The 24,091-nt window shown below is 37.1% G+C and overlaps 1 long non-coding RNA gene across 1 annotated transcript; it reads left to right on the forward strand.

Annotated features, from left to right (window-relative positions):
• The first annotated feature begins 17,716 nt into the window (after positions 1-17,716).
• LOC127165985 (uncharacterized) lies at positions 17,717-21,983 on the forward strand. Its single transcript, XR_007827843.1, has 3 exons — positions 17,717-18,244; positions 18,335-18,369; positions 21,163-21,983. It is a non-coding gene; the product is annotated as an uncharacterized LOC127165985 (long non-coding RNA).
• Positions 21,984-24,091: the final 2,108 nt, after the last annotated feature.

Genomic DNA, 24,091 nt, shown 5'->3' on the forward strand with positions numbered 1-24,091 from the left:
TAAATTTAATTTAAAAGTTAAAAGTACAATGAAAAATGGCAAAAGAAAGCTTGTGTAGATGATATTGTATATCAGCTTAAACAATACAATCTGCTGACTTGCTTTCATTTATCATTCATTATCTAAGCATAACGCACAGACAAAAGCAGAATAAAAATTGTGGGGAAAAAAAACAAACTATCCTCTTGTCTGTTCCAGATTTTGGCATATACCCGGAAGCTCGCTGAGGCGGCAGCCTGGGGACTGATTGACCGTTACATTGTGCAATCAGCCTGCCCATATTACAACCTGCAATCAGCCAAATTCTGCAGCGAATGCCATGACCTCTCCCACTATTTAATCAAGACTCACCCCCTCATTTCTGCAATTAGAAGCAATTGTTCCTGGATGGTATCTAAATTCTTCTGTGATTAAGGAGCCTTGATTAGGCTTAATTAGGTTCGGACTGTTATGTCACAAGAAAATAGAGCTTGTGAATGGTGGTGCTGAACAAACGAAAAGCACTGCACAATGTCTCTAGTTAGATTTGTCAGTGTTGAATATTTGGAGACAGCACAATCCAGACAGAGGAAAAACATACAGTATTCTCAGAAACACCCGCTATTTCTGCTTTTGCCCATCTGAGAATATCTAAAAGCATGCCTGTTCTTTGTTAGACTTAGCTTCGATTTTTCATATCACCGCAGCTCTGAATAGAAGCAAACCATATGTTATGGGAAAATAAGGGCCGGTTTTGTCCCCTTGCAGTCAGACAACTTTGAAATACTTTGCTTGCACTCACCTAGCAGGCCACTGACCTTTCAGCGAGAGAAGCCGAGCAACCTTAGCAAAAGAATGCCTGTGACGGCAGAAAGGTTGGCACAGCTGGACTGGTAATTGCTTTGCTGTACCCAAAAGCACCCTTGATGCAACACAGCAAAATTGGCTATTGAACGCTTACTTCTCCAGTGACTCACAGTCTGTGTAGTTTGTCCACTTCTGTATTACTGGAACTCTGCAATAAGCAGCATCATTAACAACTTAATGAAAAGCAACACATTATGAGTTTCATAAAGAGCTGATGACTTCTATTTGTTCTCCTATGTGTTCAAGTAAGAGATGTGAAGCAAATTTCTCAAAATTCTGACACAGCACTTATTGTTTAGTACTGGGACAAAACAGGCAAAAAAAAAAAATGTATCAAGGATAGATCATGGTGGTGAAAAAATATCTGTCTGTAAATAAGTAGAAATTTAAATTAATACGTTTACATTTGGGTAAATATATGTGTGGTAAAACTGAGTGATTATCACTGAATAAATTCAAAGTAGAAGTGTTGCAATATTGAAAACTAATGGAAGAAAAAAAAATTCAATCAGTGACACAAAGTTTGACTAAATAAATGTGAATTAAAGGTTGCATTACCAGAGTTATTAACTAAAACTATTAAAATCCATAATCAAAATAAGAATGAAATAAAATATAAATAGGTGTAAACTTGAAGAAAAAAAAAAAGTGCTAAAATGAGTAAAACAAATGGAAATTATGTAAATTAAAGCTAAACAAGAGATATGCAGATGTCCTTATAGATGCTTTTGGAACCTTGGACCAACCATAGGACAAATGGTTGCGTAGGTATAGCCATTGTTATGTTTTTTTTTTTTTCTCTTACAGCGCCATCAAGTAGCCAGGCTCTGCAGTTTTTGTCCTGTGACCTCAAATTGAGCTCTTACATAAGTGTTCGGAGTTTGGCGAAGATATCTTTGGTGCCCCTGAGTCGAAAGTTGAAGTTTTCTTTGATAATTATTGATATTCACTATCCAGAGACTCTTTCTGCACTGGTTTGGTCTCAATCAGCCAAAAACCTATAGGACTAGTTTGCAAAAGTAGGTTTTTCAAAACAGTATGCGCTTGAACCCCTAATAGTCATGATAGAACTACCATTATTTCTACATGTTTCATCACAATGTCTGGTGTATAGGCTAGTACTACTGTTGTTTGTTATAAACATTAATTTAAAATTTTGCGAAAATATGCTGCACACACAGTCTCTGTTGTATCAAACCAGGGACTCTCAGACATGAAGGAGGTTTCATATTTTTCTGAGATTCAGCTGCATTAGAGGGTCTAACACAGCACTGCAGGAGTCTGTATTAGTTACAGCAGCGGAGCTAAAGGTCAGAACTAATAGCTTGTAGTGGTTTGCTGTGGCATGTCTGCAGTGGAGTGCTCTTTCACAAAGCGAGCATCATGCACTCTTTAATGGACCTGTCAGTTGTCACGCTGCGCTCAAAACACAGAAAAATTCCTAGATACCACAGTTAAGTCAATTAAGAGCCTGCCATTAACCCATTAGCCAATATGGCAGTGGATGAGATTGGAGTCAGCTTAGTCAGCGGGTGAGATGTTCACTGTTGTTATTATATCACACTGGTGTGTCAATTATTGAAATGCAGAAACATTTACGATTGTTGTAACATAGAGTGGTTATTGGAACAATCTCCAACTGAGACATCCATTAAAGAAAATGTATTCTTTTTGTCGTTGTATTGTATTCGTTGACAGGAGACACTTTGCTTAACAAAAAGGGGAAAAAAAGGGGGGAAGAAGAAGGAAATAATAGATCTTTAAGATCCAGGAATTCACTTCCAGAATAAAAATTTCCTGGTAATTTACTCAGCCTAATGTCACCCAAGATGGTTATGTCTTTCTTTCTTCCGTCGAAAAGAAATTAAGGTATTTGAGGAAAACATTCAAGGATTTTTCTCCATATAGTGGACTTCAATGGGGATCAACGGGTTGAAGGTCCAAATTGCAGATTCAATGCAGCTTCAAAATCACGATCCCAGCCGAGGAATAAGGATGTTATCTAGGAGAACGATCATTTTAGCCACAAATGCTCATTATGCACTAGTTATGTGATGCGCATACGTGTCTTTATGTATCATGAAATCACGTTAGAAAAGGTCATGCGCAGTTAGTACGCTATCTGTGTACTCCGGTTCAAAAAGGTAGGGTAGGGTAAAAACTCCATCTCATTTTTTCTTCCAACTTCAAAATCATCCAACATCGTTGTTTTACCTTTTTTTGTAAAGGGTGTTTGACTTTCTATGCACTTTCATTTTGTAAACACTGGGTTGGTACTTCTGCTTACATCACACATGCATGTTTATGTAATGTGTGAAGACGTGGTAGTGCAAGACAAGCCTTTGTGATTAAAAAGTATATAAATTGTAATTTTTTTTAAAGAAAATAAATTATGTTTCGTTGGATAAGACCCTTATTCCTCGTCTGGGAATGTGCAGAGCCCTTTGAAGCTGCAGTGAAACTGCAGTTTGGTCCTTCAGCCTGTTGGCCCCCAATGAAGTCCTCTATATGGAGAAAAATCCTCAAACTTTTCCTCAAAAGCCTTAATTTCTTTTGGACTAAAGAAAGAAAGACATGAACATCTTGAAAGGGGGTGAGTGAATGATCAGGAAATTTTTAGTCTGGAAGTGAACTAATCCTTTAAGACTAGTCAACTATCTTAAAAGCATAGATTGATCTCATTTGAATCTGAAAAATTAGCCTTTTGCTAACTGCTAGTTGTTCAGATAACGATTCTATTTGTTGTTCAGATTACGATCTTAATATAGTGGCTAGGTTTATGCAACTGGCCCAGTTTACTACATAATCAATCCAAGAAACAATCCAAAAGCAAAAGGTGAGAAAACAGGTCAAAAGCAACTGTATTCTGCTCAGCTAACAAATTCAAATATCCATCCAAAAAAACAAAAACCTGACAAGAAAGAGTAGGGTTATGGTAAACAAGGCAAGTGAGAGTAATGATTTAGAGCAGGGTGCACATGTAGGAGTAATCACTGGCACATGAGCAATATCCAGAGAGGAATCTGTATTTATTTTATTTAGTCCTTCACATCTGCATGCCAAACTAGCTCTCGCATTAATCATTCCTCACAGTCACACAGCCTATTCTGTCATGAGCTGAATGGGAAGCCAAACACTATTTCTCATAAACCATAAACAGGTCAGCCTTGCATTGGTCGTACTGCACAGTTTATCCTTTATTTGTTGCTTTTTGCTTTCGTATACATACTTGATTTCAACAGTACTTTACATTCCATACACAAACCACAGTGATGGTATCTATCAACACTATTGTACAGTTTATCATTAATGGAAAACATGCACTGTAAGTTATTACCACGGGACACATAACTCAAAGTAATTCACAAACATGACAATATTTATTATAACCAGTCAACACGTTCTCACTCCTAACTCGTCACATATTGACGCTTGGTCAGGACCCCTTTGGCGTCACTTCTTGACGCACAATGGTACCCCTTTAGCGTTATTTTTCGATGTGCAGGGTCCTCCAGTACTTTACATAAGAAACCCTTGCGTCAATGTGCTGACGCGAAAGGCACTGGGAATTTTATTGTCATTATTAAATTATATATTAGGTAGTAATATTGCCATTATTGCATATATGTTGGGGTGTGATTTTTTTTTTTTTTTTTTTTTTTTTTTTTCCAATGCAAACTGTGCTGCACTGCAGTCTGTCTGTGCGCAAATTAAAAAAATGCCAACAGAAGAAGCAAGCCTTGGTTGTGAAATGCTATTGGCTCTTGGGTGTCTCGTGACCGATTGCATCATGCTGTAGTGAAATGACAACTGACTGAAAGCAATGGAGGACCCTACGCGTCAAAAAATGATGCTAAAGGGGTACTCTGAGCATCAAAAAAGGGACGCCAAGGGGCACCAGAACGCGTTGCACCAGTTTTTATGATGTAGTAAAAAGGGGAAAGAATAGAAAAACAGAAAAAATTGTAAGGTGGTAAATTTTATGCCACAAGAATGCGGGATGTCATGCATGTATAACATTTTACAAAATTATATTTTAACAACAACAACAAAATTTGCTTGTTAAGCTAATTCATGTTATATATAACGTTTTTCCCACTTTTCTTATTGTGCAATGGAAGAGGAGACTTTTCCCAAAAAAAATGCTAGTTAATGTTATCACATTAAACTAAAAATTTTGCTCACTCAGTTAGCTCCCAATCATTTTTGTATTTCTTGGGATTTTGTTGCACCTTTTTACACTTGTGGTATTCCAAATATTATAACCAAATATTAGATAGCACAGATCAGTTAGTTCCAAAAAGAAATACAAAATCTGTGCTAACTGAAAGAAAAAAAAGAGAATCCAAGGTGATAGTAGAACATAATGAGCGATTTGCAATCAATTTCCAAAAGGTCTGTAATTTTTAACTGGAATATTTAATTCTAAAGCACAGCACTAGGGTTAAGTTTTTAAATATGAGGACAAAAAAAGATTTGTTAAAAGCAGGGAGTATGTGGCAAGGAGGTCTGTGGTATTGACATGGTAGTATGGACACTGTGTTACAACACACTCCAACGTGCTTTTCTGAGAGTAGTTTGATGTACCTTCCCATCATCAGTGAAGCACTTTTAGTGCAAGTATGTGAATTGGATAGCAGCCACTATTTTATTGAGGAGGCTCTTTGGCAGCTTACAGATGGAGCTACAGCCCCGAATGTCACACTGACATTGACTGAAGTGCCACTGGGTCGAAGGATTGGGTCAGATCCAATGGAAGATCCCATCAATGAGACCAACATGACATTACAGACACCCTTTGGGGAAAAGGACATGGCAGTTCTAGAGTATACATGAGATACATTTCTATCATAACAACTCACTGAAGATTTTAGCATGGTAATGGATATGGCAATGATAATGTATTTGGTTTTGGCAGAATAGATCTGCTACGCTGCTGAATTGCTGCTGCTGTTGTAGATTATTTCTGCTGCTGCTGCTGCTGCAAGTAAAGGAACATGCTACTGCCAATAAATACACCAATACAGTGCTGTGAGTATTTAAGACACTGCTGCTGCACAAATAGCATATATAGTAACCCATAGCAGATCTATACAGGTGGAGCTGGAGAACTCTGAAAGAGTGCTGCAAACTGCTCTGTTGAATGCTAACCAGCCATTTAAATGTAAAGCAGTGAGCTCATTAGCTGCGTATGCAACATAAACCAATCAGTTTGTACCAAGTAGTTTAGCACATCAGTTTGTGTAAAAGACCCATCAGCCTGTGCCATCTAGAGTTTTATAACAGAACTTGGCATTAATGCTCAAGCAGAGATATAGTCAAATAAATGCAAACATATTTAGAAAACCTTAAGTACTAATTTAATTACAAGACATCTGTCGTATAGTAATGAAACAATGAACAACAACAGCTTGACAATGAACAAACTGAAATCCATATATAAATGGTTTACTGAGTCCTGTGTAGACAAACTTGCCTAAGCCCAGACTGAACTCCACTGAACACCTTTGGGATGACCTGGAATGCAGACTGTGAGCCTGGCCTCATCACCAGTCCTGGACACCAGTACGTGTTAAAGCAGCAAAGGGAGGAAGTGATGCCTGTAATTTGAAATTAAATGTAACACATTTGGGTGAGTCTCATCTGGCACTGTATTGTAGTATGTATGAATTACACAAAAGTAAGTAAAGTAAAAAAAAAAAAAAAAAAAAAGGACAAAAACTTGTAAATCATTTTTTTTTCAAGGTCACTGAACCTTTTTGGCTTTTTTAAAGGAGTCTCAGTTCTGGTCACATTTGGATGTCCCTCTAATCAAACAAAACTGATTCAAGTTGGAGACTTCTATAATTCAGAAATAAAAAGTTGAGGAACTTTGTTGAACTTAATAGGTTCTCTCCCTGACACAGACTATTACTATTACACCCTGAGCAAAAAAAACTTCACCACTGTAAAATTAAATGATGCAGTGAAAATTGAAAGAACGGTGAACTTAAAAATAACCCAAAAAGCATCTTGGAGATCATTCACATAAGGGGAAACACTGTAAAAAAAAATTAAATGTCAAGAAGTATAATGGCGATGTGACTATATACAGTATATATAATTTTGCTTCTCAACATTTCAGTCCCTCATACAACTAAAATGGCAAAAATTAGCTTTGCACTGTAAAAAAGTAAAAACATTAATGCAGAGCAAGGGTTTTGTGTAACTGTCCTCAGTAATGCAGCCAGCTTGAATTTATTGGTTGATTAAATGGTGTAACTTTCAGCCAATAAACTTGTCACTGCTGCTACAGATCTCTTGCTCAATAAATTTTCAATTAGCAACAAAAGAAACTTTCTTTACAATGCAGTTTTAGGTGACTGATTGCTTTCCATATGATTCTTACAGAAGAAATTTAAAACAAAGAGATTCCTCTTTTTAAAAAGTAAGACACAAGTCCTCAACACAAAATAACAAACATTCAGTGAACAACAACCCTTATATAAAGATGAGCATCACCACATAACAACAAACTAACACTAATAACAGCATAAAATAAATCCAGCAACAGCACAATTATCCTACACCAATAGCCATATAATTTATTCAAGCTTTGTCCAGTTGACTTTCTCTGAGGATAGTTGGGCCAATATTTTGTGTCAACTGATTTCAAGTGCTCTCAACACACAAAGGCTAATTTTGTTGATGTTATAATAAACAAATAGATGAGTGAACTTGCTGGCTGAACTAACACTTCAGTAAATGCACAATATCTTATTTAACTTCAAAGCTTAGCAATTACTTGTTAGATTTTCACTCTTAAGAAGTTCATTTGTATATGCTTACATTGTTTTAGGATGCTCATATGCCTCCATTGAGTTCAATATACTTCTACTCATGGTTCAGCAGTCAAACGAAGCCAAACAAGTCAAGAAAACACAAAGTGTTTTTTTGTGGTGGGAAAATCCAAATGTTGTGTGCAAATGGCAGCAGTATGTTTTCATGCGTATCAGGGGAGCAATTGCATCTGCTCCCCCAGGTCTTGTTCTTCCTGTAACCGAATGTGAATGTGATAAGCGATACACATTACACACACAATGAAGTGAAGCTCACGACAAACAAACACCAGCGCAGTTGGTAAATGAGCATAACGTGTTGGGCAAATGCCCCGGAGCCTCCAAACTCCCAGGTGCCCCAAACAGAGAATCCCATCACCCACATCAACAGTTCACTCTTGTACTCGCATGTTTTTTAGGCCAGCACAGATTGGATTGATAAGATAGTTTCCTCAACAGAGTGAATCTGGAATTCCAGATATCAAATTTCAATGCCAACACAATGTCTAACAAGAAATTACAAATTGCCAAAAAATAAAGCATTTTAGGCAATTCAGTAGTGCTACTATTGGGATTAGATCTATTGAAGTGTTAATATAAATGATCAGCACTTGATGAAGAACCGTTCAGTCGAAACACTACTTCATCTATGCAGCTCGAGTGCATTGAAAAGTGTGCAGCTGTTTGTTTGTTTTAACAAGAAGAAATTAATTCTCATTAAATGTACGGCCATGTCCTTCTAAGAGCTATTTCACCAGCTGTCTAGTTATTCTTCACAGGAGCATTCACCATTAAAACCAAATAGAAAACTGAAGTTAAATAATCTAATAAGGTGCATATGATATGGAACAAGTAATTACTATAATGTGCAGACACTGTTACATACATTAATGGGTGATTTTACTCACTTTTTTAGTGTATTTATTAGGACTGATTATTGTGGTCTGTCAAAAACACTTCCAATGGATTTAAAACAAATGAACAAACAAACAAACAAACACGTGAAAAATATCGTTCAAATGCGGTTCACTAATTGGAAGCCTATTTTCAACTGGCAGGACGCTTTGTTCCGCATCTGATGTGATCATTCTTTAATTTCACAATAAATCCGGAGATTTGGACACAGACCACAACACTTACACTGACCATCTGAGCTGTTGAGGATATTTTGGCCGGTGTAAGAGTCTGCTGAGAAAAAGAAGCCAGAATATTCTAATCACACTGAGCTCTTTTACAAAAAATACACATTGTTCTACAAATCTCTTACTGGTGCCTCTCTACATTACATGACGGCAGAAAGGAACAGGAAAAGAGAGTACCTCTGAGCTGAACCTCATACTTTGTATGCATTTTTCATGGACTACAAGTATAAAATCAGAGTGTAGACACAGCACTGAACCAGAGAGATTCCTGAAATCTGGAGCATTTTAAATGACCATTTTAAATATGCCTTCATCTTCATTATATGGTTACCTATGGAAGAAAGTTTACACAACAGAAAAAAAGACGTTTTATCTCAATTCTAAGAAAAAAAAAAAAGTCAGTCACTGAGTTTGTCTCACAATTCTAAGTTAACATCTTATGGGGAAAAAAAAACCCTCTGAATTGTGAGATATAAGCGCAGAAAAAGTCTGAGTTATGAGATTAAAGATCTATCTGTCTATCTATCTATCTATCTATCTATAGTCATATTCTACCATATACTCATATTCTTATATACTGTGTAGAGAAATGACCTGCATAGCACATCTGCTATAAAACCAGGTTACTTTACTGATTCCAAGAGATGTGCTATAATTAACTTGGTCTAGTCATAACTGGATAGAAAGAAAGGAAGACATAAATCAAGAAAATGGGCACTAAGCTACAATGATCTTTTTTCTTTTTCCAAATGTTGTTAAAATGTAACACTATCTATAAATATACTATTTATGGAAGCCTCTGATAAGGAATAAACATCGGAATAAAGTGTCATATTGACTGAATCTATGAGCTCATGTTTTGCCTCACAGTCTTCAATGTTTTAGACGTATATCATAATGTTGACGTTTAGGTTCATTAACATTTTAAGAAAAAAGGGCATTATGCAAATTAACATCTTATCTTCAGCACAAAACCCACTTAAATGGTTTCCCTGAGCCTCCAAGTGTGTCACTGACTTTATGCAAAATGCCATTCGCTGACATAAAACCACCAATCTTCTGTACAAACTTACACCATAAAGTCCAAAGTTCCGTTTGCATTGTCATTGTGCAGAAACTAACACAATTTTATATTGCAAACTATTTGAGAAGCCTTAAAACCAAACACTGCAAAACATTGCTTCCCACTTTTTTTACAGAGACCAAAGTAGTTCCATACAATAACAACTTAACCCTTTAACTGTCACCGTCCCCTCTGTGGGACGCCTAGGTTTACGTCACCGTATTACAAATAAATCCTAATCTAATCATGACAAACTATACATCGTTGGAAAGATCTAAGACTCCTAAATAGATATTTTACCATATTTTTGTGTTACAAATTATGTAGGAAAAGTAATAGATTAATATGTCAAGAGTGCAACTTAAAAAATCTACATCATAACATGAGTTCTGACCTTTGTCACAAAAGACTTTCTTCATTGCCATTTCCCTATCACTTAGAAATCATAAGAAATTATATATCAGTGCAAAACTTAAAATCAGACATTGCATTACCATAGAAAATGTACATCAAAATCATATCACAAAATGTTTTCATCCACGAATTATAAAAATGTAAGTCTGGATAGTGCATTTTTATGTCTGTGGGGTGCAAGAAAGCATGTCAGGTCACACATTCTATACTATGTTAAGTATAGAATGGAGATTTTATTTGCCAAATGTATGAATTTGGGGCATATTTATGACGTTCTTTATATATATGTAATTACACACACACACACACACACATGTTAAATTCTGGCCTTTGTCATGCTATCCCTATCTCTTTTCCCCCATCTCCGTCTCCAATTTCTTGTACAATAAATGCAGAGAGAGAGAGAGAGAGAGAGAGAGAAATCAGACATGTGAATATCATGTCTCTAGGATGAATAACGTATTGGATTTGCATTTGCAGCTATGATTTTTGAAGATGGATATGATCCTTGAGGTCATGCCTGACTGACAGATATGATATATACAAGTACTCATGTCAGCATTTCCATCATGTACTTTACCTCCACAATGAATGTCAAACACACTGCCATACCATGAAGGACCAGCACAATTCGCCTTTAAACATGACAGAACTACAGGATCAGCCAGTAAGAGCAAGCAGGAATACATGATGTAGATGTGTTTGAGGACTGTAATTTTCAGAAAATGTGGAAGAGACAAATATTGATGCAACCAAAATGTGATAATTATATGTAGTGATTTTTTCCCCCTAATCTACATGCCACTAAATCATCACAAAGCTGGTAGATAAACTCTTACCTTCATTCCTTCTTTGCATAAGTTGGTAAAATTCTCCATTTTGTTGCTTAAGAACATATCTAATTAAAATACACCATATGGTGCAGAGTGCGATCTTCACCTTCACATACTCAATTTAAACCAACTGAGGCTTGATAAACACATTTGTATCCTTACACGTATGTGCACCTGTAAATCACTGTTGGTTATCTGATGTGATAGGCAGGTTGTAATTATGGAGAGGATGATTTTCACTGCATGAGAAAAACTTCACATAGATTGTGCTGAAAAAAACTACTGGCAGACATTAAGAAAAACAAAACAAAAACAAAACACCGAATAATTTGCATGCTGGTGACAGAAAATGTAAAAAAAAAAAAAAAATACTTAAACATGCTAATAGGCCTATGCTTAAATTTGACCCACAGTATTTTCCACAGAATACCATTTTAAAGACAATCTGTTACTCTGTAGCCATATGAAATATCCCTGCTGTTATTTCTGGGATGTTCCCGGGGTGAAGGTGGAATATGGCACCTCCCAATATGGCACCCTATTGTGTGAACCATGAATAAAGCTGGTGTTAAAGCACAGAGTAAGGTCCCTAAGCTTGGCTGATCCTGCACTCTCACCTTCACTGGGACTTTGAGTGCACTTGAACGTCTGTCTTGCTCTCCCTTCCCACTGTTAGCTTCACCTTGAGATGCCCGTCCCAAGCAGCACAGAGATTTGTCACCTAGAATGCAGGGCCAAAGTGAAGGGCCAACCAAATGCAAGCCTGGGAGCTTGGCCAGTGATAATTCCAGCAATGTAAATCATTGTTTGACTAATGTGAAACAATATAAAAAAAATGTGATGCAACCTTTTGACACAGCCAACAGAAAAAGCATTTATCTACAGTGACACAATGTTGGCAGCCATTATAGTGAACTATGCAAATTTCTTCATGCACTAGAAGTACGACACATGCCACAGTCATTTGATATATCATAAAAATCCGAGGTATGGACACATTTCTTATCAATCAACTGAGCCTAATCAGACAGTTATTTCTCTGAAAAACTTGCATTATTGTGCTTATATTTTAAAATATTGTACTTCAGCAGAATACAAAGTTGCTTCTGCAACTTTTAAAGAGTCATCAATGATATGTCAACACACCAAAATCTGCTCTACAAACGCTTATCGCAATGCAACACTAATCACTAAATCCAAGCAAGCTCTTTTGTCACTAATAAACAAAACTCATGCAGTGAAATAATAGCAATGAAAATGCATGGGCACAGTTATTTTTGCGACTGAAATTTATGGGAGAAGAATATTTAACTAAATCATACAAGGTTATATACTATACTATACAAACTGTAGGTTTGTTTACAGTTTACCCAAAAAGTGTGTCTTAAAAGGCACCTATTATGCAGTGTTGGCAGTGTGTTGGCAGTGTACACAACCACCCTACAATGATAAAAATCCATACAATCCTTATTTTTTAATCCCCATTGAACCAAATCAGGCTCACTAGACGGCTTTGATTCTCAAAGCAGCGTGACATCACATTGTGTAGGCCCCATCCACGTCCGCTGACTGACAGACCTGCAGTGCCATAGTATCTGTCCTCAGCGAGTTGTTTTGGTTGTACGCTGTACACGTTTTCTCCACACTCGAGCAGCTGTAACCTCAACAATGTCTTGTAAACAATCCCGCTGTTCTGTGTTTGGATGTAAGACTGAACATAGGAATCTTCATTTTCTCCCAACAACTGAGCCACTGAGGATGCAGTGGACTACTTTTATTTTTGAAGGTAATGCTCCTCAAAATCTACCTAAATATGTTTATGTCTGCGCAAATCATTTTACTCCAGACTGCTCTGTGAATGAAGGGCAGTACAAGGCTTAGTGCTTTGCTAACTCTTTAACCACATTTGTGCTTGTGTGTCGTTAAAGTGCATAGTGAACGTTAGCAAAGTATTTGTGTTTATGTGTGCTGCTCATCCGTTGTTGCAAATGGCCTGTGAAAACTCTACAAGTACATAAATATATCAATTAACCATTCCAAGATGTCCTGGTTCATTCTCATAGGTGTTTCTTCTGCCAGAGTCTCTCCTTCATCTGTCTGATTCTGGCTGAACACCGTTTGCTATTACCGACTCTTTATTGCTGTATGCAAAGCAGAGATGTATATGCTACACCCTCTTCTAAAGACTGACTGGGAATATGCAGCTCATTTGCATTTAAAGTGATACACACCATCTTATTTAGACATGCCCCAAAAATTACATTTTCCAGATGTTATAATAAATGATCTGTGGGGTATTTTGAGCTGAAAGTTTACAGACACATTCTGGGGGCACCCAAGACCAATATTACATCTTGCAAAAAGGGGCATAATAGGTGTCTTTTAAAGGGGTCATGACATGGATTTTTATTGAATGTTTACATGCACACCAGTAAGCTGATAACTCACAAATATCAGGTTATTAAAATAACCAGTCTTCCCCATTTACAAGCACATCAGTAACCTGACAACGCAAGTAAAGCACATTTACATGACTTTATTAATAAATCAGGTTATTTCCCTGTAATTACATCAAAACGTAGCTAATCATTTGCGTATCTGACTCCGAGTATTGCATATGTTATCAGTTGTGATGTTAAATAGAGCTTGCAACTTGTCAGCGGGAAACTTACAGCTCATATTATCCTCTCATGCAGTTACAGATGGAGTGTTTTGACTGAACCACTTGTAATTCTGCTGCATAAGAACACATTTTTATAATTTTCTTGGTCATTGGTCATTTTGTAATATATTTCCTTTTGTCTTTACTGCAAAATCTATCTGGATGCGATTGAATCTGCACTAAAGATGCGTTTCTAAACGTGGTGTTCTGTCATGTACCTCACATGTGCACTTAAATAAGCCGACAGAAAGCAGATTCATGTGTTTTCATGCCACACGAAATCAGGGTTGATTTAGAATGTATGTAAAACTGACATCTTACAGACATCGTTAAAGCACTTTTAATCAATTTTAATCAATAAAGCACTTTTAAACAGTTTAATACATACTTGCTGAAAAAAGTATTAATTTATAACTTTCTAAATAAATAAATAAATACATAAAAGTAAAATAACATTTTAACTGACCCCAAACATTTGGACCGTGGTGTACTCTGTTCAGTGCAGTCCATTGCTCTGTCTAAAGTATTACATTTGAAAGGCTGTTTGAGGTACTTGTTCTAAACTTGTTCTGACATCCTACAAGGCGCTGAGCCTCTGGATTCGCACCAGCCCCGCAGAGCAACAGAACTGCACCTGGGGGGAAAAGTACCACGTCCAAGCTAAAAGAACTGACATCTAGTACATCGCTGCTCTCAGCTAATTACATGGAGCAGAACTGGGAGGACAGGAAGTTGTGTGACTGTTTGAATAACAGTCGGTAGTGATGGTCCCTGTGTCTTGCCTGTCAAGACAACAGTTTACTTTGTTTGACAATATGCGCTTTACACAGCTGGCTTTATTTCCTTTGTGCACCTCAAAGTGCAACTCAATAGTTCCTGTTGTCCCCCAATTCTGCTGTCTGAAGAAGAGCAGTGCGCAGTGCCCCATGATGCCCACTCTCAGCTCGACTTTGATTATGCTGTAACCACTTGGAACACAAAGCTGTAACATTGATGCAATAGAGCGAAACACGCTGTGGATGTTTATTTGGTTTGGATCTGACAGCAGCAAGAGGCCATCAATTTCATCTGTCGAGCAATAGCTTTTGTTCCCAGCAACGGCTGCTGATGGTTGCTTGTTTTTTCTATCACCTTTTCAAGAGATAAACATAATAAAATATCGCAAGAAAAAAGGCCTTTTTTATTTAATTGCCATTCTAGCCTCAGGTCTGCAGAGGAGAGTGGAGTGGAGTTTACCTGTTAACTGTCCTTGCATCAGATGAAGCTGAGTGTTATGAGCTTGTCAGGGGAAAATCAATTTCTCTGAGAATGATGAGAGGGGCTTCAGCCATTTCTTCAGAGCTGGAAAGGAGGTAAAGAATACAGCCACAAGAGGCAATATGAGGAAGAAAAACAGGTTTACATTTACATTTAGCGTGTACACTGGGGATGTTTGGGGTCATTTTTGACCCTAGGTAGTTAAATGTGATTTTGTTTCATGATCATGATTTTTTTAAAGGGGTCATCGGATGCTAAGTTCACTTTTACATGTTGTTTGAACATTAATGTGTGATGGCAGTGTATGTACAAATCTACCCTATAATGATAACAATCCATGCAGTGGTTTTTAATTAATCTGAAAAAATAATAACCCCTTTTTCAAAGCGAGCCATTCTTAGATGCTCTGTCGGTGTGGCGTCACACCGACAGAGGCCGCTCCCATGATAGTTGATTGACATGAGCGTCTTACCTCAGATCAGCTGTAACAGTCCACCTTCATTGTTTCGATGCTGGATCAGGGATGTAAGTTAGACAAGAATATCTCAGATTGAGGTGTTGTGTTGCTGGATATAATAATGAACATAGTGATCGTCATTTACTCCCAACATCTGAGCTGCTGAAGATGCAGTGGATTAAGTTTGTTTGTGAAGGGAATGTGCCTCCTGATCTACATAAATGCGTCTATGTTCGCGCAAATCATTTGTGATCCAGCTTCACTTACAGCAGAAGTGAGTATAAGGTTTTTTTTTATGAATCTCTGCAATTACCTTTCCTAATAACGTGCTAGTTAGCAAGTTTAGCGGCTAAACGTGGCTAAACGCAGCTGAAATAAACAGGCTTGTCACTCCACAGAGAGAAGAGAGGGGCGGGGCGAGCAGAGCTCATTTGCATTTAAAGCAGCCTCGACCAGAACAGGATGATTTTTTCAGAGCCGATTTTGGCAAGGTAAAAAAGGTGTTGTTTTACACTACCATTGAGAATTTTTAACCAAAGTATATTATAGAGTTTTCATTAAGACCCTAAAGAATCATATCAACTTGTGGAAAATGGGCATCCGATGACCCCTTTAACCCATGTTATGTCAGTAACTTTATTAATATTTTTTTATTCTACAGTTGTCCAGTTTTGGGATGATTTATGGTATTTGCCTTAGTTTCAATAAAATTTTTATACACATGTGGTGGGTGTGGGGATCAAGAGTAATGTTGTTTATTTTTACACTATGATGATGTCACCCCTTCATTTTTGTGTTTATTCTGTGCTGTAGTGTGTATACACACACAGTGCCCTCCACTAATATTGGCACCCTTGGTTAATATGAGGAAAGGTGGTTGTGAAAATAAATCTGCATTGTTTATCTTTTTGATTTTTCATTCCAAACAATTAAAAGTGTGGGGACAGTTACACTATGAAATAAATGTTTTTCTCCAGTGCATGTTGCCCACAATTATTGGCACCCCATAGAAATTCTTATGAGTAAAATATCTCTGAAATATATCCCCATTCATATTTACATTTACTAGGAGCATGAAAATGTCCAGCCATGACTTCCTGTTCTACAGGATTATAAATATGAGAACATATCCATCACAAGGAGTAAAACCAAAGAATATAGATTGAATAGACCAAAGATTGTTGAGCTTCACAAAATAGAAAGTGGCTGTAAGAAATGAGCTAAACCATGAAAATCCCCATTTCCACTATCAGTCCAATAATTAAGAAGTTCCAATACACTAAAGATGATACAAACCTGCCTAGAAGAGGACGTGTTTCTATATTGTCCTAATGTACAGTGAGGAAGAGAGTTTAAGTGGCCAAAGACTCTCTATTGATCACAGCAGAAATTGCAGATATTAGTTGAGTCTTGGGGTCAGAAAGCCAAAAAAAAAAAACAAACAAACAAACAAAAAAAAAACAGCCCTACATCACCACATATTGTTCAGGAGAGTTTCAAGAAAAAATACAAAAACAAAACTCCAACATATTCAGACATGACTGGAACTTCAAACCAGAATGGCTCCTATGGTCAGATGAAACTAAAAAAAAAAAAAAAACACAGCAAACCCACCAGATGGATTTGGTGCAAACAGGGATAAAAAATACCCCATGTCCACGGTTAAATATACTGCTGGATCTTTAATGTTGTTGGCCAATTTTTCTGCCAGAGGTCCTGGACATCTTGTTCAGACACATGGCATCATAGCAAATACCAATAGATAAAAAACATAAACCTGACTCCCTCTGTTACAAATGTTGGATCTTCCATCAAGACAATGATCCAAAACAAACATCAAAATCAACAGAACAAATGTGTCACTGAGCACAAAATGAAGCTTATAAAGAAAAGAAGCTGTGAATATGAAGGATCTGGAGTGATTCTGCATGAAGAAATGGTCTCTGATCTCTTGTCAGGTGTTCTCCAAACTCTTTAGGCATTATAGGAAAAAACTCAGAGCAGTTATCTTGAGAAAAGTAGGTAGCAAAAATTGGGTGCCAATATTTATGACCAACGTGAACTAGAGAAAAACATTTATTTCATGATGAGATTTTCCCCCCAGTTTCAACTGTTTCACTTCAATAAAAGGTTTGAAATTGGTGATTATTTTAAATGAAAGATCAAAGGTATAAACAATGCAAATTTATTTTCATAGCTACCTTTGCTCATATTTACCTGTAACGCCAAGCCAGCAGAGGGAGCTCTCACCCTAGGACTGCCTGCACGCTCCCTCTGCTGCTTCTACTGCTGCTTCCTGTTTGGGACTATATAAAGACTGACCATGTGCTCTATACTTCGCGAAGTATTGCCAGTTGAACCTGCCTTACCGAGCGTTGTCAATTACTCTGTTGGATTACCTGTTGCTGTCTTGCTTTGTTTCTGGTTCTTGAGTTTACGGATTACCCCTGTCGGATTTGGTTGCTGTATTGGACTGTCTTCTCGGTATTCGACCCACTGCCTGTGTTTTCACTCTGCTGTTTGGATTACGTTTATGTTTTGGACTGATTTTCCGGTTACTGACCCTCTGCCCGTTTCATCGTGTATGTTTGCTGTTGTTTTCAATAAACTTCTGCAACTGGATTCTAACACCGCCTCAGCGTCCACGTTACATTACCAATGGTGCCAATATTAACAGAGGATACTGTATATAGCTAACTTTGATGCCAAATTGCAATTTACGCTGCATGATATGAACCTCGACAGACTGCAGGTGAAACATTACCTTTATTTATACATTTAATAACATAGCAAAAACTTTCAAAAAGCAAAATTTATTTACAATTGTCCCATCGTTTTGCAGTACATCACAGTTCTGAATAAAGTTATCAGCCAATGGTGAGTAACTGTTTTATTTACTGACCAATACCAATTTTAACTCGCATCTGAACTCTGTTTGCTGGTACTATTAACCACTCTTAACAAGTCACCAGTCAAAACCTTCCTACTCCTAGTGGAGATTTCTATCCCATAAAGAGCCATTTAACTTGTGACCCCTCATCACACTGAATAGTCTTAGAGAGAGCTGACAATGAAACAGTGAGGTCTCTGTGATGGGTAAGAGCTCGTCTCCCATGGGGTGAACCATTACTCTGACCAGGGGACATGTGTCGCAGGAGCTTGACACGCAGCTTATTGGCAATCTGTTAACACAGCCTCTCGAGTACAGGAGTGCATGAAGGAGGCTGGGGACAGAAGAGTAAAAATTGGGGGCAGAGCTCACCTGCTTTAAGATAAAAGAAAAGAGAAAGGGGCGACTGACGATACTAAGGATACTTATGATGACTGGCATAGTGGCAGCCGACAGAGGTTAACAGGAAATTGAGAGGAGGCAACATAACTCCCAATTGTTCTGGGAACTGAGATAGCTGGGAGGAAAATGAAAGAAAATAGAACAGAGTAGAATTATTGCTTTATTTACAAAGCGCAAATCTCAGCAGAATGCATAATTAAAACAATACCAAATGTTAGTGTGTAATTATTCAGGCGGCACTGGGAAAAAATACATTTGGGGGTGTATATTGCTCTGATTACCGTAATTAATCGTGAATGAATTTTGTTTTTAATTGAAATGAAGGAGCATGCATTATAAAGAGGTTGCTTGCTTACTATTTGAAAGGCTTTCAGTTAATTCTAAAAAGTGTAATTTTGCAATTAATTTATTGGAAACAAATAATTAACATTTTAATCTTAAGTAAGATAATTTCATGTTAATGAATCATTTGAATAGCTATATTAAATAACGCTATGTCTGTTTAATTCATAAGCATCAACAAATTTTAAGTTACTATCAATAAAAACAAACACATCACAGATTCCATCAGACAGACTGTTGGATAATCACATCTAAGACAATTTTGTAGAAATTGTTTTACCCACTGCTGTCATATCATCCATCTTTATGATAATTATGTATCAGTGTGAAGTGCTTAATTACTCCATAGTGAGATATGCACTGGTCAAAATCAGCAAACAACATGAGAACAATGTTAATGAATGTTGCATTAAGAAAACCCAAAGTATTTGTTTTGAAACTAACAGACATTTACCATCATGGAGTAAGTGCACAAGCTGTTACAGAAACTTGAAGGGATAGTTCACAAGTTCTGTCATCATTTACCCTCATTACCTACTCATTACCCCAACATTACCCTCATGTTGTTTCAAACCTGTATGACTTTATTTCCTCTTTGGAACGTAAAAGATATTTTAAGAAAATCTTTTTTTGTTTTTGTTTTTTTCAATGTTTTCCACAAATATACAGGTTTGCTCATACAGGTTTGGAATGACATGAGGGTGAGTAAATGATGACAGAATGTTCATTTTGGATAATGTACCCTTTAAGCATCTACTAAAAGGAACATTTTCTTAGTCCTTTGAGCATTGCAATAAACCACATAGGCCTGAATATGCAAAATTATGAAAATTACATAGGCTGAATACAAAAACTGTCAAGTTTATAAATGCATAAACAGAAGGAGTGTGATTCACTAGTCCAACACATGAAATAAATATAGCTGTGCTAAACAGTATATTCATATTACCCATACTAATAAGTGACAATTGTGCTCAGTTTTGATCAGTTAATAAGTGACAGATCAATGAATTTGAATGGACACACTACCTTTCACGTTAATATCAAGTTCTATCATGAATCTCTTGGCTAATGGGTTGTTAACGCAAAATGATGACATTCACAGCGTTAAACTACTTGGCACAAGCTGATTGGTTTGTTGCATACACAGCCAATGAGCTTGCTGCTTTACAATCAAATGTCTGGTTAGCATTCACTGAAGCATTTTACAGCGCACTTCACAGCCCCAGCTCAACCTGTATCTATCTGCTACGAGTTATTATAAAGGAAAGGATGTGATGTGTGGCTATATGGCGATCCATACTTGGAATTTGTGCTCTGCATTTAACCCATCCAAGTGCACACACACAGTAGTGAACACACACACACACCGTGAACAGCCATATTGCTGCAGCACCCTGGGAGCAGTTGGGGGTTCGGTGACTTGCTCAAGGGACTCACCTCAGTCGTGGTGTTGAGGGTGGAAAGAGCGCTGTACATTCACTCACTCCACCTAAAATCCCTGCCGAAACCTGAGACTCAAACCCACCTTCAGGTTACAAGTCTTTCTAACCGTTAGGCCACAACTGCCCCATTAAACTGTATATGCTACTTGTGCAGCAGCAGTATATCTTAAAAACTCACAGCACCGTACTGGCATATGTATTAGCAGTAGCAAGTTCCTATACTTGCTTTGCAGCAGCAGCAATAATCTATAACAACAGTAATAAGCAACAGCATGGCAGATCTATTCCACCAAGACCTTATCCATTGTCTTATCCATTACAATGCTAAAATCCTGAGTTGTAATGATATAAATTACAGTTTAAATGGGAAGCAAGTTCTCCCTTTTGAAAATTCACAAGTCTAATTGTGCTATACCAAATATACACAGTTTGATGTAGTTGCAGTTTATTATTTACAATCCCGCTGTCTATCAAAACAAATCCCATTTTTGGGTCACGGCACTCCAGTCGTTTCACTTATGTAGGTTAGCGGTATAGGTTTTTGTCTTCCAGGCATTTCCATTCACCTCATGTTTCTTTTGACATTTGCAGATGCAGAGAGGTTGATTGAGTGTGACGGCTGGCATACCTCCCATCTCCTGATACAGACCAATTTGGGATGCACCAATCAATTACCCTGTGTTGTGGGAATACAGAAAAAATGTTTGGTTTTCTTTCTAAGCTAATTTATCTGACATACAAAACTTGAAATGCTGTTCCAAACCCATATCCTGGAATCCAATCTGACAGGAAGAATATCAGATGCAGTTTTGTGTTATTGAATGCTACTAGGTGCCAGTTTGAGGCAGGTACACACACACACACACATTTCATAGCTGCTAACTAACACAGACAAAGAAAATAAATCATTTAACCCATGTTTTTGTAATATGTATGTCACAATAACCCGTACAAAGGCGTCAAATGGTTAATCAACTCATCACATGACCCACTTTCCTATAATTCCCCAGGAAAGATAAGTTATAAGATAAATATAGAGGATCATTTTTCTTGTAGCAAACGAGAGGAAAGCTTATTTCCATTCCAAATGGGGATGAAGCTTGAAGCAGGCGGTATTTTGTCACTGTCATAACCAGAAGGAGAATTAATTGTCATCATGGCTCCCCGCAAGCCACCTTGTGGGGTAGAAATGACATTTTTATAACCTCGGGCCCATCAAAAAGCAGCCTGTGGAGCGCTACTCACTTCCTTTCTGGTTTGAGATAGAGATGAATTTGGAGTCAAACCTTTACACTAATTATGTCAGCCCCCCCAATTTGAACCGCCTACAGAATGTGTCAGTAAACTGGGTGTTTTGGGCGTGCAACGAGTTTGAGAGATTCAGCCGCTGTAGATAGTCTTCTGATTGCCTATTAACGAAAAAGGCGAAGACATTGTTAGCACTCCCTGTAATAATGAAACACTGCAAGTCGTATAACAATATGCACTATGTTAGACGTGTGTCATCACACAAACAGCATGTGCTCTCCTTCAAAGTTTCAAGTTTGTATTGATCTTATTTCTGGCTAGCAGCGTCTCATTCATTTGTCCCCAACATAGTTGTTTATTCTTTTAACATTTTTCTTCTCAAGCTGATCTACCCTCACAATGTGTTTCTTCTCCTCGTCCTTTTATTCATTGTGGCCTTGTCTAACGGACTAAATAATTGATCTTCCTCGCTTCACGTTGTGATAAATTTATGGCCAGCAGTGGCTGTAGATTTCCTCTGACTTCTCTCCTCTGGAGATTTTTTTTCTTTGGACTTATCTGTGTATCCACACCAAGGTCAAAACAAGCTGATATATTATAAAGAAGAATCGTTTGGGCAAAACTGCACTGTTCAGATCCTCAGTAACCAACTCTGTCATATAGCTCTGCGGTTTCGCTGTAATATCCCCCAGATGCCCATTTCTCACAGAGTTTCCATATTTTCACTAAAACGTAGAATAAGGACTCGCTTGGAGCGCTTTCTCTAGGCCATAAAACCACAACATATAGTATGAAAGTCAGCTCTTGATTAATGGGATGCATTTGTAATGAACATTACAAAGTGAACAGATTACACAACAATTTGTGGAAGCTAGAAATGAAACTACTCAAAATATAGATTAAGGGGAGAAGAGAAGTGAACAGGTATTTTCCCCCCTTCATGCAAGTCAAATAATTAGTTCAGTGGTGTGGTACTAGAGGATAAAATCTGGCCATATTTTTCAATTAAACAGCAGCAAATTAAGTCATAAATGCCTTCTATTAATTTTATCTTAATTACGTTGTAGTGTCTGCGCTGACCTTGCAGCCGAGGACATTAAAATATTATGGCACTTTTATTGTAAATTAATATCTAGTGGAAAGAAAATTAAAAGTTAAACACAATTTACTTAGCCATTAAATGGGTGGTGCTGCAGAGTTGGTTTATTGTGAGTGATCATGTCTGTGAACCCATAACCTCAATCATGCTGAGAATTCAAGCAATCACTTGAACTTACTCAACTACTGGTGCCTGGGAGAGGGGCACACATGTGGCTAAAAAAAAACAAACATGTTCTGTAAATAAGTCTTTACATTAAAGTGGGTTATTCATTTTTGGATTTTATTTTACGTTTCACCTGATTTTACCCCAACCTCCTTTTTAAGCATAGACGTGAATAAGATGTGCTAAAATGTTTGCAGTTCATGAACTCTTATAGACTACTGCTGCCATAAAATGGACACTTAATTTTTAAGACATTTCTTTAAGACAAAAAAAAAAAAAAAAATCGAATTAAATTTTGACCTGAGATTTTGACCTGATATAAAGAATTGAAGTCTATTAGGTCATAAAGAAATCATATTTATCATAAAGTCATATTTTTTGGAATGTGATAAGCAATTTTTTTTATTTGCATAAAATACTGTATGTCGTATCTGTCTGAAAACAAAATAGATTGAAAGTCAAACTATATTCTGTTTATGTCTGAGGAAGATAAATGTAAAACTATGAGATTTATAAACATTATCTAAGACATATACATTTTGAATGGAGAGACTTAAAGGACATGTAAAATAAATTCACAAACTTAAATCACCCAAGTCTATGTTGATATCTTGAAAAACACAAACAAGCCATATACTGTAATAAACTCACATTTATTGGCTTCATGTTTCATCTGTCAAAATGTGTATGGCAGATGTACTTAGAGGCTTTTGCATCTGTACTCTTCATATATTGTATCTTATGATATCATACATTTCTGATTGTAATGGTTTCATGAATTATATTTCCTGGAAGAGAGTTTGAACCTCACCTCAAAAATGTTGTATAAATTGTAACAAAGAAAAAGAAATTACATTTAAAGTGGTTCATGGATTTTATCAAGATAAGTGCTCTTTAAAAAGACTAAAGAAAGATTTGTTGTTTATAGCAGGGGCTTTCAACTCCCTCAAGGTCCACGTTCCCTGCAGAGTTTAGCTCCAACCCTGATCAAACTCAATTGCCTGCCTC

Source organism: Labeo rohita, chromosome 5 (assembly GCF_022985175.1).
Source record: "Labeo rohita strain BAU-BD-2019 chromosome 5, IGBB_LRoh.1.0, whole genome shotgun sequence".
In the NCBI taxonomy this organism is placed as follows: domain Eukaryota; kingdom Metazoa; phylum Chordata; class Actinopteri; order Cypriniformes; family Cyprinidae; genus Labeo; species Labeo rohita.